A 10,789-nucleotide genomic window follows, 5' to 3' on the forward strand; every position below is an offset into this window, starting at 1 on the left:
TGCCTCTGTCTCTATCTCTCTTTTTTTTTTTTTATTTTGCTTTTTGTCTTCTTTCTTAAATTCCATGTATGAGTGAAATCATATGGTATTTGTCTATCTGACTGACCTATTTTGCTTAGCAGAATACAGTCTAGCTCCATACACTTCATTGCAAGATTTCATTCTTCTTTATGTCTGAGTAATATTCACTATATATACCACATCTTCTTTATCCACTCAAAAGTTGATGGACACTCAGGCTGTTTCCATAACTATTGTAGATAATGCTGCTATAAATGTTGCAGTGCATGCATCCCTTTGAATTCATATATTTCTGTATTCTTTGAGTAAATACCTAGAAGTACTATTGCTGGATTGTAGGGCAGTTCTATTTTTAACTTTTGGAGAGGAACCTCCATACTGATTTCCAGAGTGGCTGCACCAGTTTGCATTCTCACCAGAGAGCAAGCAGTTGTTTTTGTGTTGCTGATTTTAGCCATTCTGACTGGTGTGAGGTGATATCTCATTGTAGTTTAGATTTGTATTTCCCTGATGATCAGTGATGTTGAGCATCTTCACATGTCTGGGGCCATCTGTATCTTCTTTGGAAAAATTTCTATTCATCACTTCTGCCCATTTTAATTGGATTATTCATTATTTGGGTGCTGACTTGTATAACTTCTTTATACATTTTGGATACTAACTCTTTTCAGATATAACTTTTGCAAATATCTTCTCCCATTCCATAGGTTTGCCTTTTGGTTTTGTTCCTTCACTATGCAGAACCTATCCATTTTGATGAAGTCCCAAAGTTTATTTTTGTTTTCTTTCCCTTGCCTCAGGAGACAAATACAGAAAGAAGTTGCTACAGTGATGTCAAAAGGTTACTGCCTGTGTTATCCTCTAGGATTTTTGTGGTTCGAGAAGTCTCACATTTAGGTCTTTAATAAATTTGGAATTTATTTTTGTGTATGGTGGTCTAGTTTCATTCTTTTGCGTGTTGCTGTCCAGTTTTCCTAACATTATTTGAGTGAAGAAACTTTCTTTTCAGAAAAAAATTGGATATTCTTTGCTGCTCTGATGAAGATTAATTCACCAAATAGTGTGAGCTCATTTCTGGGTTTTCTTTTTTATTCCATCGATCTATGTGTCTATTTTGTGGCAATAACATGATGTTTGATCACTACAGCTTTGTAACATAACTTGAACTCCAGAATTGTGATCCACCAGCTTTGCTTTTCTTTTTCCAAGATTGCTTTGGCTATTTGGAGTCTTCTGTGTTCCATACAAATGTCAGGATTTTGTTCTAGCTCTGTGAAAAATGCTGTCAGTATTTTGATAGGGATTGCATTAAATGTGTATATTGCTTTGGGTATTATAGACATTTTTAGCAATGTTTTCTTCTAATTCATGAGCATGGAATGTATTTCCATTTCTTTTGTATCATATTCTTTTCTGTCATCACTGTTTTATACTTTTTTTAAAGATTTTATTTATTTATTTGACAGAGACAGAGACAGCCAGCGAGAGAGGGAACACAAGCAGGGGAGTGGGAGAGGAAGAAGAGGCTCAGCGGAGGAACCTGATGTGGGGGCTCGATCCCAGAACACCGGGATCATGCCCTGAGCCGAAGGCAGACGGCTCAATGACTCGCCGCCAGGGCGCCTTTTTTATACTTCTAAGAGTACAGGTCATTCACCTCTTTGGTTAGGTTTATTCCTAGGTATCTTACTGTTTTTGGTGCAATTGTAAATGGGATTGATTCTGTAATTTCTCTTTCTGTTGCTTTGTTTAAAAGTATTCTGGTCCAAAAATATGCAGGGCATGGAGTTTTGTTTTTCGGGAGAGCTTTTTGATCACTGCTTCAATCTCTTCATAACTAATTGGTCTCTTTAAGAAATCAATTTCTTCCTCTTTCAGTCTTGGTAGTTTATAGGTTTCCAGGAAGGCATCCATTTCTTCCAGGTTGTTTTAATTTCTTGGCATAAAGCTGTTGATAAAAGTTTCTAATGATCCTTCCTATTTCATTGGTTTAGTTGATTGTGACCTCTCCCTTTTCATTCATAATTTTATTAATTTGGGTCCTTTCTCTATTCTTTTGAATAAGTCTTGCCAGTGGCTTATCGATCTTATCTATTCTTTCAAAGAACCAGCTTCTAGTTCTGTTGATCTGCTCTACTGTGTTCCTGGTTTCTAATTCATTGATCTCTGCTCTAATCTTGATCACCTGCCTTTTCGTGCGTGGGTTAGGTCTATTCTTCTGTTCCAGCTCCAGCTTCTTGAGGTGAGAATATAAAAACTGCATTTTAGATATTTCTATTCTTTTTAGTGAAGCATGGATGGCTAAGTATTTTCCCCTTAGGACTGCCTTTGCAGTGTCCCATAGGTTTTGGACCATTTATGTTTTCATTTTCGTTGGTCTCCATAAATTGTTTTAAATCGATTTTAATTTCCTAGTTTATCCAATCATTCTTGAGCAGGATGGTTCTTAGTTTCCAAGTGTTTGAGTTTCTTCCAAATTTTTCCTTGTGATTGAGTTCCAATTTCAAAGCATTGTGGTCTGAGAATATGCAGGGAATAATCTCAGTCTTTTGGTATCAGTTGAGACCTGTTTTGTGACCCAGTATATGGTGTATTCTGGAGAACATTCCATGTGCATTTGAAAAGAATGAGTATTCTGTTGTTCTGGGGTGTAGTGTTCTATATGTATCTATGGCATTCAAAGCTCTTATTTCTTTGTTGATTTTCTGCTTAGGTGATCTATCTATTGCTGATAGTGGAGTGTTGAGGTCCCCTACTATTAATGTATTTTTATCTATATGTCTCTTTATTCTGGTAAGAGTTGGCTTGTGTACCTTGCTGCTGCCCTGTTGGAGGCATAGATATTTATAATTTTCATATCCACTTGTTGGATACCTCCTTTAAGGATAATATAGTGTCCTTCTGTATCGCTAACTACTGTCTTTACTTTAAAATCTAATCTGTCTGATATGAGAATTGCTACCCCAGCTTTCTTTTGGGGTCCATTGGCATGAAAAATTGTTTTCCATCCCTGCACTTTCAGTCTGGATGTATCTTTAGGTTCAAAATGAGTCTCTTGTAGACAGCAAATGGATGGGTCATGTCTTTTTATCCAATCTGCAACCCTGTGGCATTTTATGGGAGCATTTAGGCCATTCCTATTGAGAGTGATTATTGAGAAATATGATTTTAATGATATCATGTTGCCTGTAAAGTCTTTGTTTCTATAGATTGTAAATTTCTGTTCTGTATCACTCTTGGGGCCTTTTTACTTTTATGGAACCCCCCTTAATATCTCCCATAGGACTGGTTTCATGGTTACAAAACAGTGTCTGGCAATTCTGGAAGGTCCTTATCTCTCCATCAATTCTGAATGACAGCTTTGCTGTATAAAGGATCCTTGGCTGCATGTTCTTCTCAGATAGAGCATTGAAAATACCCTGCCAACCCTTCCTCTCATTCCAGGTCTGTGTAGACAGGTCTGATGGAATTCTGATATTTTTGCCCTTGTATGTGAGAAATTTCTTTGCTCTGGCCACTTTCAATACTGTATCCTTGGATCTAATATTTGTGAATTGCACACTATGACGTGACATGGTGTAGTTTTGTCATGGTTGACCTTGGGAGGGGTCCTCTCTGCCTCTTGGACACGAATGCTTGTTGCCTTTGCCAGATTAGGGAAGTTCTCAGATACAATTTGTTCAAATATCCCTTCTAGACCTCTCTCTTTCTCCACCTGCTTGGGGATACTGATGATTCTAACATTGGAACGTTTCATTGAGTCAATAATCTCCTGTAACCTACGTTCTTGAGATCGGATGTTTTGAGCCAAGTTTCTGTTTTAACTTTCGCTTCTACCATCCCATCCTCCAGTTCACTAATTCGTTCTTCTGCCTCATTTACCCTGGCCATCAGAGCGTCTAGTTTAGATTGCATTTGATTCATAGCATTTTAAATTTCTGCCAGATTTGCTCTCATTTCTGCCCTTAGAGATTCTATATTCTCATTAATATTTTCATTAATATTTTCTTCAAGTCTACACATCATCTTGACATTGTTACTCTGAACTCCATTTCTCTCTCTCTTTTTTAAAGATTTTATTTATTTATTTGACAGAGAGAGACAGTCAACAAGAGAGGGAACACAAGCAGGGGGAGTGGGAGAGGAAGAAGCAGGCTCCTAGCGGAGGAACCTGATGTGGGGCTCGATCCCAGAACGCTGGGATCACGCCCTGAGCCGAAGGCAGACATTTAACGACTGTGCCACCCAGGTGCCCCTGAACTCCATTTCTGATAATTAGGTTATATCCATATCTATCATTTCTGTGGCAGAGGCCACAGACTCATTATCTTTTCTTTGCTGGGACTGATTTCTCCTTCTCGTCATTCTGATGAGGAGAGGTTGCGGGGTTGCCCAGAGCCCAAATTATTGACCAGGACCCAGGCACTGTGCACTTGTTTTATAGGGACCTTAGGGATGTCTGCTTCTTAATTTTTCAGCCTGCCTTCTGGCGGAGGGGCCTGCCATGCTGATACTCAGGCAACCCTGTTTGGGTAGAGTCTCCCTCTCCCCTGCGAGGGGGGATGGGGATGGGCACAATGTGAGCTGCTATTTCCGGGCTTTTTTTCTCTGGCAGCTTTCCCTGGCGGTTTTCTGTGGCTGTTCTGAGAGTCAGAGCAGCAGTGGCCGAATCCTAGCCTCTGTCTCAGAACAGAGAGATCGCAGTCTTCTCTCCACTGAGCTCTCTTGGCCACTTTGACTCTGTTTCTTTTGGTGCTGCTAAAAACCCTGCAGAGTCCTGGGTTGTGCACCCCACAGCCAGTGTCCCAGCCCTCACTTCCAGGGCCAGCAGGTCTCTGTCCTTTGTATTTCTAACACCGCCAGACCCCCCCCCCAAGTTCTCACATGCGCTTCCAAGCTCTCTGTTTCAGTGTGGTTCACACACTCCAGAGCTCTGGTTTTCAGTCTGGATGCGCGCCTGCCTAGTTCCAGTGAGCGCTCTGGAGCTCCCGTTTTCAGTTTGGACTTGCACCCAGGCTCACGGTCTCCGTCTGTTCTTTCGCTGGTGCCCGTCCATGAGTCTGCCCACTCCCCAGTGCAGTTGGCTACCGCTTCCTGGTGCCTGAGCTCGGTGGCTCCCTCCCCCTTCCTTTTATCTTCTGATATCTGTGCAAGGACTCATGGCTCCCTGCTTAGTACCTCAATATTCAGCACTGGAGATGTTCATTTGTAGAGATCCAGATGTATCTTCTTGTGTCTCAGGCTGATTCTGTGGGTTTTCAGGATGGTCTGGTACATATCCAGCTCAACTCAGGGGGCCAGCTGAAAAAGGGGACCCCTACTCATCCTCCATCTTAATTCCTCCCCCCAAATAGATATTTATTTTAAGGAACTGGCTCTCGTGGAGGCTAGCAAATCCAAAATTTGCAGGGTGAGCCAGCAGGCTAGAGGCCCGGAAGAATGAAGGTGTAGGTCTCTCCTAACTTCTTGATAGTAAGGATCAATCACCTCAAGCCAGCACAGTAACTCCCTTCTTTGCCTGTTGATTCAGAGGCATGAGGAGCCTAAAGTGGTCAAGAAGCAGTATGAACTTCCAGCTCAATGGAATCATTGTTGTCTCTACTAGTGGAAGCATCTCTCCATTTGGAACTAAAACCTCTGGGACAATAGAACATAAGGTCTCAAGAAAAGAAACACAATTTTGGTAGTGAGTAACTAGCAGTCACAGTGAGTGATGCCACTCCTATTATCACTCCTTGGTTCCTGGATCTGTGAATTCTAGATCCTGGAGAAGCAATACCATATATTTGAAGTTGATGCAGAGAATATACAGCCTTCTGGAGAATCTCGCCCCCAGCACTGCAAGGTACTACCACCTGGCTGGTACTGTAACTGAGTCTTATTATTTATTTATTATTTATTTATTTATTTATTTATTTATTTATTTATTTATTTATTTTGAGAGAGATAGAGAGCATGCACAAGCAGGGTAGAGGGTCAGAGGGAGAGGGAGAAGCAGACTCCCTGCTGAGCAGGGAGCCCAATGTGGGGCTCTATCCCCGGACCCCAGGACCAAGACCTGAGCCAAAAACAGGCACTTAACTGAGTCACCCAAGTGCCCCTGTAACTGAGTCTAAATATTTTTTAGATTTTTTAATTTATTTAATTTAAATTCAATTAATTAACATATTGTGTTTTATTAGTTTCAGAGGTATCGTTTAATGATTCATCAGTTGCATATAACATCCAGTGTTCATTATGTCAAGTGTCCTCCTTAATGCCCATCACCCATTTACCCCATCCCCCCACCCACCTCCCCTCCAGCAGCCCTCATTTTGTCTCCAATAGTTAAAAGTCTCTTATGGTTTGTCTCCCTCTCTGATTTCATCTTATTTTATTTTTCCCTCTCTTCCCCTATATTCCTCTGTTTTGTTTCTTAAATACCACATATGAGTGAAATCATATGATAATTTTCTTTCCCTGATTGACTTGTTTCATTTAGCATAATACCCTCTTACCATTTGCAACAACATGGATGTAACTGAGTCTTTAAAAGGCCATTCTACCGTTATATCAAGACAGTGGCTTCAGGATGGTGGGGAACATGGTACCACCAGTGAATTCCATGATCATGGGCCTATTACCACACTTCATTTGCTATTAAGTGATTTTTTTTTAATCAGAAGCAATGCTATGTGGAATGCCATGAGAGTGGAATACATTCTTTAAGTTCATAGATGGTAGTTTTGGCAGAAGCACTGTGAGTTGGAAGGCAAATCCAGGTTTAGAGTGTCTAGTTCAGTAAGAACAAAATAATTGTGCTTCCATGGTGAAAGGGGTCCAGTGTAATCAGCCTGCTACCAGTAGCTAATTAATCACCATGGAGAATAGTGCCATGCTGGGGACTTGTTGTTGGTCTTTACTGCTGGCATTGGAAACTCAGCAGCAGCTATAGCAAAGTCAGTATTGGTGAAATCCATGTTGCTGACCCCATGCAAAACTTCCATCCTTGCCACCGTGGTTACTTTTTTCTTGGTCCCGTTGAATAATGACAAGAGTGACTGGAAAAAGAGACCAGCTAGGATCTACAAAACAGATGAATTTATCTACCTGATTATTAAAATACTCATCTGCTGATGTCACCTTTTGGGGAACATTCACCTGGGAAACTAATGTTTTCACACTGTTCACCCATTTAGAGAGGTCAATCCACATACCATAACCTCAAATTTCTTTGCCACTAATTATCCAATCATGTTCCTTTCAAATCCTTCATCATCCATGCAAATCATGGACCATACCCCATCAGCATATAGTTGGACATCTAGCCATTTATTCTTTAAGCAAAGTACCAAGTGCAATGTTCAAAATTCTGTGCAGTGGGAAGATTTCCCTTTACCACTGTCCTTCAGGTATTTTCCAGAGAGGGACTTATAGTGCTTTAGCAGTCCACTTTGGGTTGGACCTACATATCATGCAGAACTATCTGTAAACCAGGATTTAGTTTTTTCTTCCTCTGTCAACTGATAGTAGGAAAACCCCCATGAAAACATAGGTAGAGGCTAAAATAGAGAAGGCAGTGTAGGAGGAGTGGAAACCATGGACATTTGAGTTACTTTCTTATGTAACTTACTTGTGCCTTCAAGGCCTGGCAGCATATATGCCCTTTCCATTTGATGATTTTATGCTGCTGTGCATGCTTAACTTTATGGCTTGATGGATCAGATACCAGCCAGTTCATGATGGGAAGCTCAAGTAACATGGTAATGTGGTGTCCTATTTTCAGGTGTTCAGTCTTTACTAAGATCCGGTAGCAGGCCAAGAACTGTTGCTCAAAAAGAAAGTAATTTGCAAAAAATGGCAAAGCTTTACTTCAAAATACTAAAGGTCTACACTGTGATTCACCTATGGAAGCCCCTCTAAATTTTAGTTGAATTTATTTCCTACACTTTGACATACCATGATAAACCAGCCAATGCCATAATAACTGTTCTAGTCAGACTATTTTGATTGTTGCTTTAACTCTGTTGCCCATTAAATTAACCACCCTCATCTTGCTTTTGGTGATCGAGTGCTACCACTTGGCCCCTACAAACCTGGGATCCAACTATTCCCATTGCATTTAGGTTTTCTAATTCAGTGACTGCAGTTTCCACTATAAGGTTTAGCCTACATAGAAGGGTAATCACAGAGCTCTTCAAGGATGCCAGGGCTCCCCTCCACAAATTTGTTTTTCATGGTTTTGGTGAAGAGCATGTATTCTGGATCTTTCCATGTTGGGTATGTAAGTTTTAAATGACACATGCCCTCTAACATTTCAATCTCCCTAAGCCTTTTATTCTCTTCTTCTACATTAAACCGAGGCAAGTCCAGCATTAATAACTCATCCACTGTGAGCACTCTTGTGGTCCATGTTTCAGGCAACCAACTATACAAACTGTTTGAGATTTTCTTACTCCCTGAGCTGCAACATTAAATACAGAATCTCTGCTTAGTGAGCTCATACCAGTAAATTGAGCCTGATCCTACTTTATTTTCTTTCCACCATTACCTCACACCACTAGTATCCATTCCAACATATGTTTCTTAAAGATTTTTTTTTTGAGAGAGAGAGAGCAGGGGGAAGGGGCAGAGGGAGTGAGAGAATCTCAAGCAGTCACCCTGGTGAACACAGAGCCTGATGCAGTGCTTGATCTCACAACACAGATCGTGACCTGAGTGGAAATCAAGAGTCAGAGCTTAACTGACTGAGCCACCCAGATGCCCCTGTTTCTTGAATTCCTGTCTGTATAATTTAGAACACTTAAGTAGTTATTTTGGAGTGTAATGCACCTCCTCATGGGTCACACACTGTACTGACACTTAAGTCTATTTGTAGATCTAGAAGCAAAGAAGGATGGGGGTTTGGGTTCTGAGGGGACTCAGCACCATGTTGAATGGCAATTGCCCCAGGGAAGATTATTATAGTTTTCTCAGGCAGTATAATAGGATTGAGAAGCCACTCTTATAGGATTAAGTGACTTCCACTGGGTGTGGAGAGGCCTCTTCCAACAGCAAAGACTCATCAGAATGTAGGGGTTTTCAATGTCTCTAACTTCACCAGAGTCTTCCCACAAGTCCCAATTACAGCTTTCAGGATCTTCTTTCTTCCCAATCAATGTCCTCACATTGACAATAAACATCCTACAAGGTTCAATTTGTATTGAAATTCATCCAGTAGGAAGATTATATTCTGGGTTTGATTTTCAGCAACATGTTTTTCCTTGCAGCTACAGGAGATAAGAATCCCCTTCAGGGTACACATAGAAGTTTTCAGGTCATTTATGCAGTGATTGGTAATATGAATCCCTGATTTATCTTTTCCTTTCTTTCCCTACTTTTCAGCAACATTAAAGAACAACTTTCTATTAGTTTGCCAAAAATGATCCAAAGTATCATATACACAGTCACTCAAATCCCTACTTCTTTTAAGGGGCTGATTAGAAGTATCTAATGGTAATATTTTGTATATCTATATTGTCAGATCATGCCATGAACTATCAGTGCTCTCTTTACTACTAGAAATAGAGTCATTAGCACCTTTAAATCTAATCAGATTAGAGAGCCAATTCCAGAAACCCCAGAACTAAAAAACAAAAACAAACAAATAAACAAAAAAACTCATCCTTAAAATTCCATTCTTCTAAAACTATTCTGGATACCAAAATCTGTACTAGGGTTTTATAGGGAAACAACTAATATGATACATATATATCTGTATCTATCTATAGTTATATCTATATGTGTATATATATAGATAGATATAAATAATATAGATATAGATGTAAATATACATATAGGTATAGATGAAGAGAGATAGATTTATTGTAAGGAATTGGCTCATGTGATTATAGAGTTTGACAAGTCCCAACATCCGTAGTCAGCAATCTAGGGTCCCAGGAGAGTTGAAGATACAGTTTCAGTTTGAGTAGGAAGGCCTAAAAACCAGGAAAGCTGGTTGTGTATTTTCAGTCTGAACGCCAGCAGGCTCAAGAACCAGGAAGAGTCAATGTTTTAGTTTGAGTCCAAAAGCAGGAAAGAAACCAGCATCCCAATTCAAAGGCAAATAAGCAGGAATTGTTCCCCCCTACTCACAAGAGGATCAGCTTTTTTGTTCTATTCAGGCTTTCAACTGATTAGATAAGGCCCACATATATTAGGGAGAGAAGTTTGCTTTATTCAGTCCCCCCATTCAAATGTTAATTTCATCCAGAAACACTCTAACAGACACATCCGGAGTTAATATTTGTCAAAATGTCTGGGAACTTCATACCCCAGTCATGTTGACATGTAATTTAACCACATATAGAGATAGAGATAGAGATGATAGAGATCGAGATATATGTTGGTTAATTCAATTTAGATTAAAAAAATATGAGAAATATAAAAAAATAAAAATGGTTAAGATGGTAAAAAGAAGAGATAGATAAATAGAGATATATCATATTTTTTTTTCTCTGAAGAACCCTGACTGATACAGCATTTGGTACTATAACAATTACCTACAATTGTGTAAGTAGCTTTGGAATTGAGTAATGAGTAGAGGCTAGAAGAATTTTAAGGTATATAGCATAAAAAGTCTAGATTATATTGAAGAGACCACTGGTAGAAATAAGCTTGTTAAAGGCAATTCTGGTGAGAGCTCAGAAGGAAATGAAGGGTATGTAAAGAAAGCTTCTATAGGGGCGCCTGGGTGGCGCAGTCGTTAAGCGTCTGCCTTCGGCTCAGGGCATGATCCCAGCATTCTGGG

The sequence above is a fragment of the Ursus maritimus genome, assembly GCF_017311325.1.
Source record: "Ursus maritimus isolate PB19 chromosome X unlocalized genomic scaffold, ASM1731132v1 scaffold_X1, whole genome shotgun sequence".
Taxonomy (NCBI): Eukaryota; Metazoa; Chordata; class Mammalia; order Carnivora; family Ursidae; genus Ursus; species Ursus maritimus.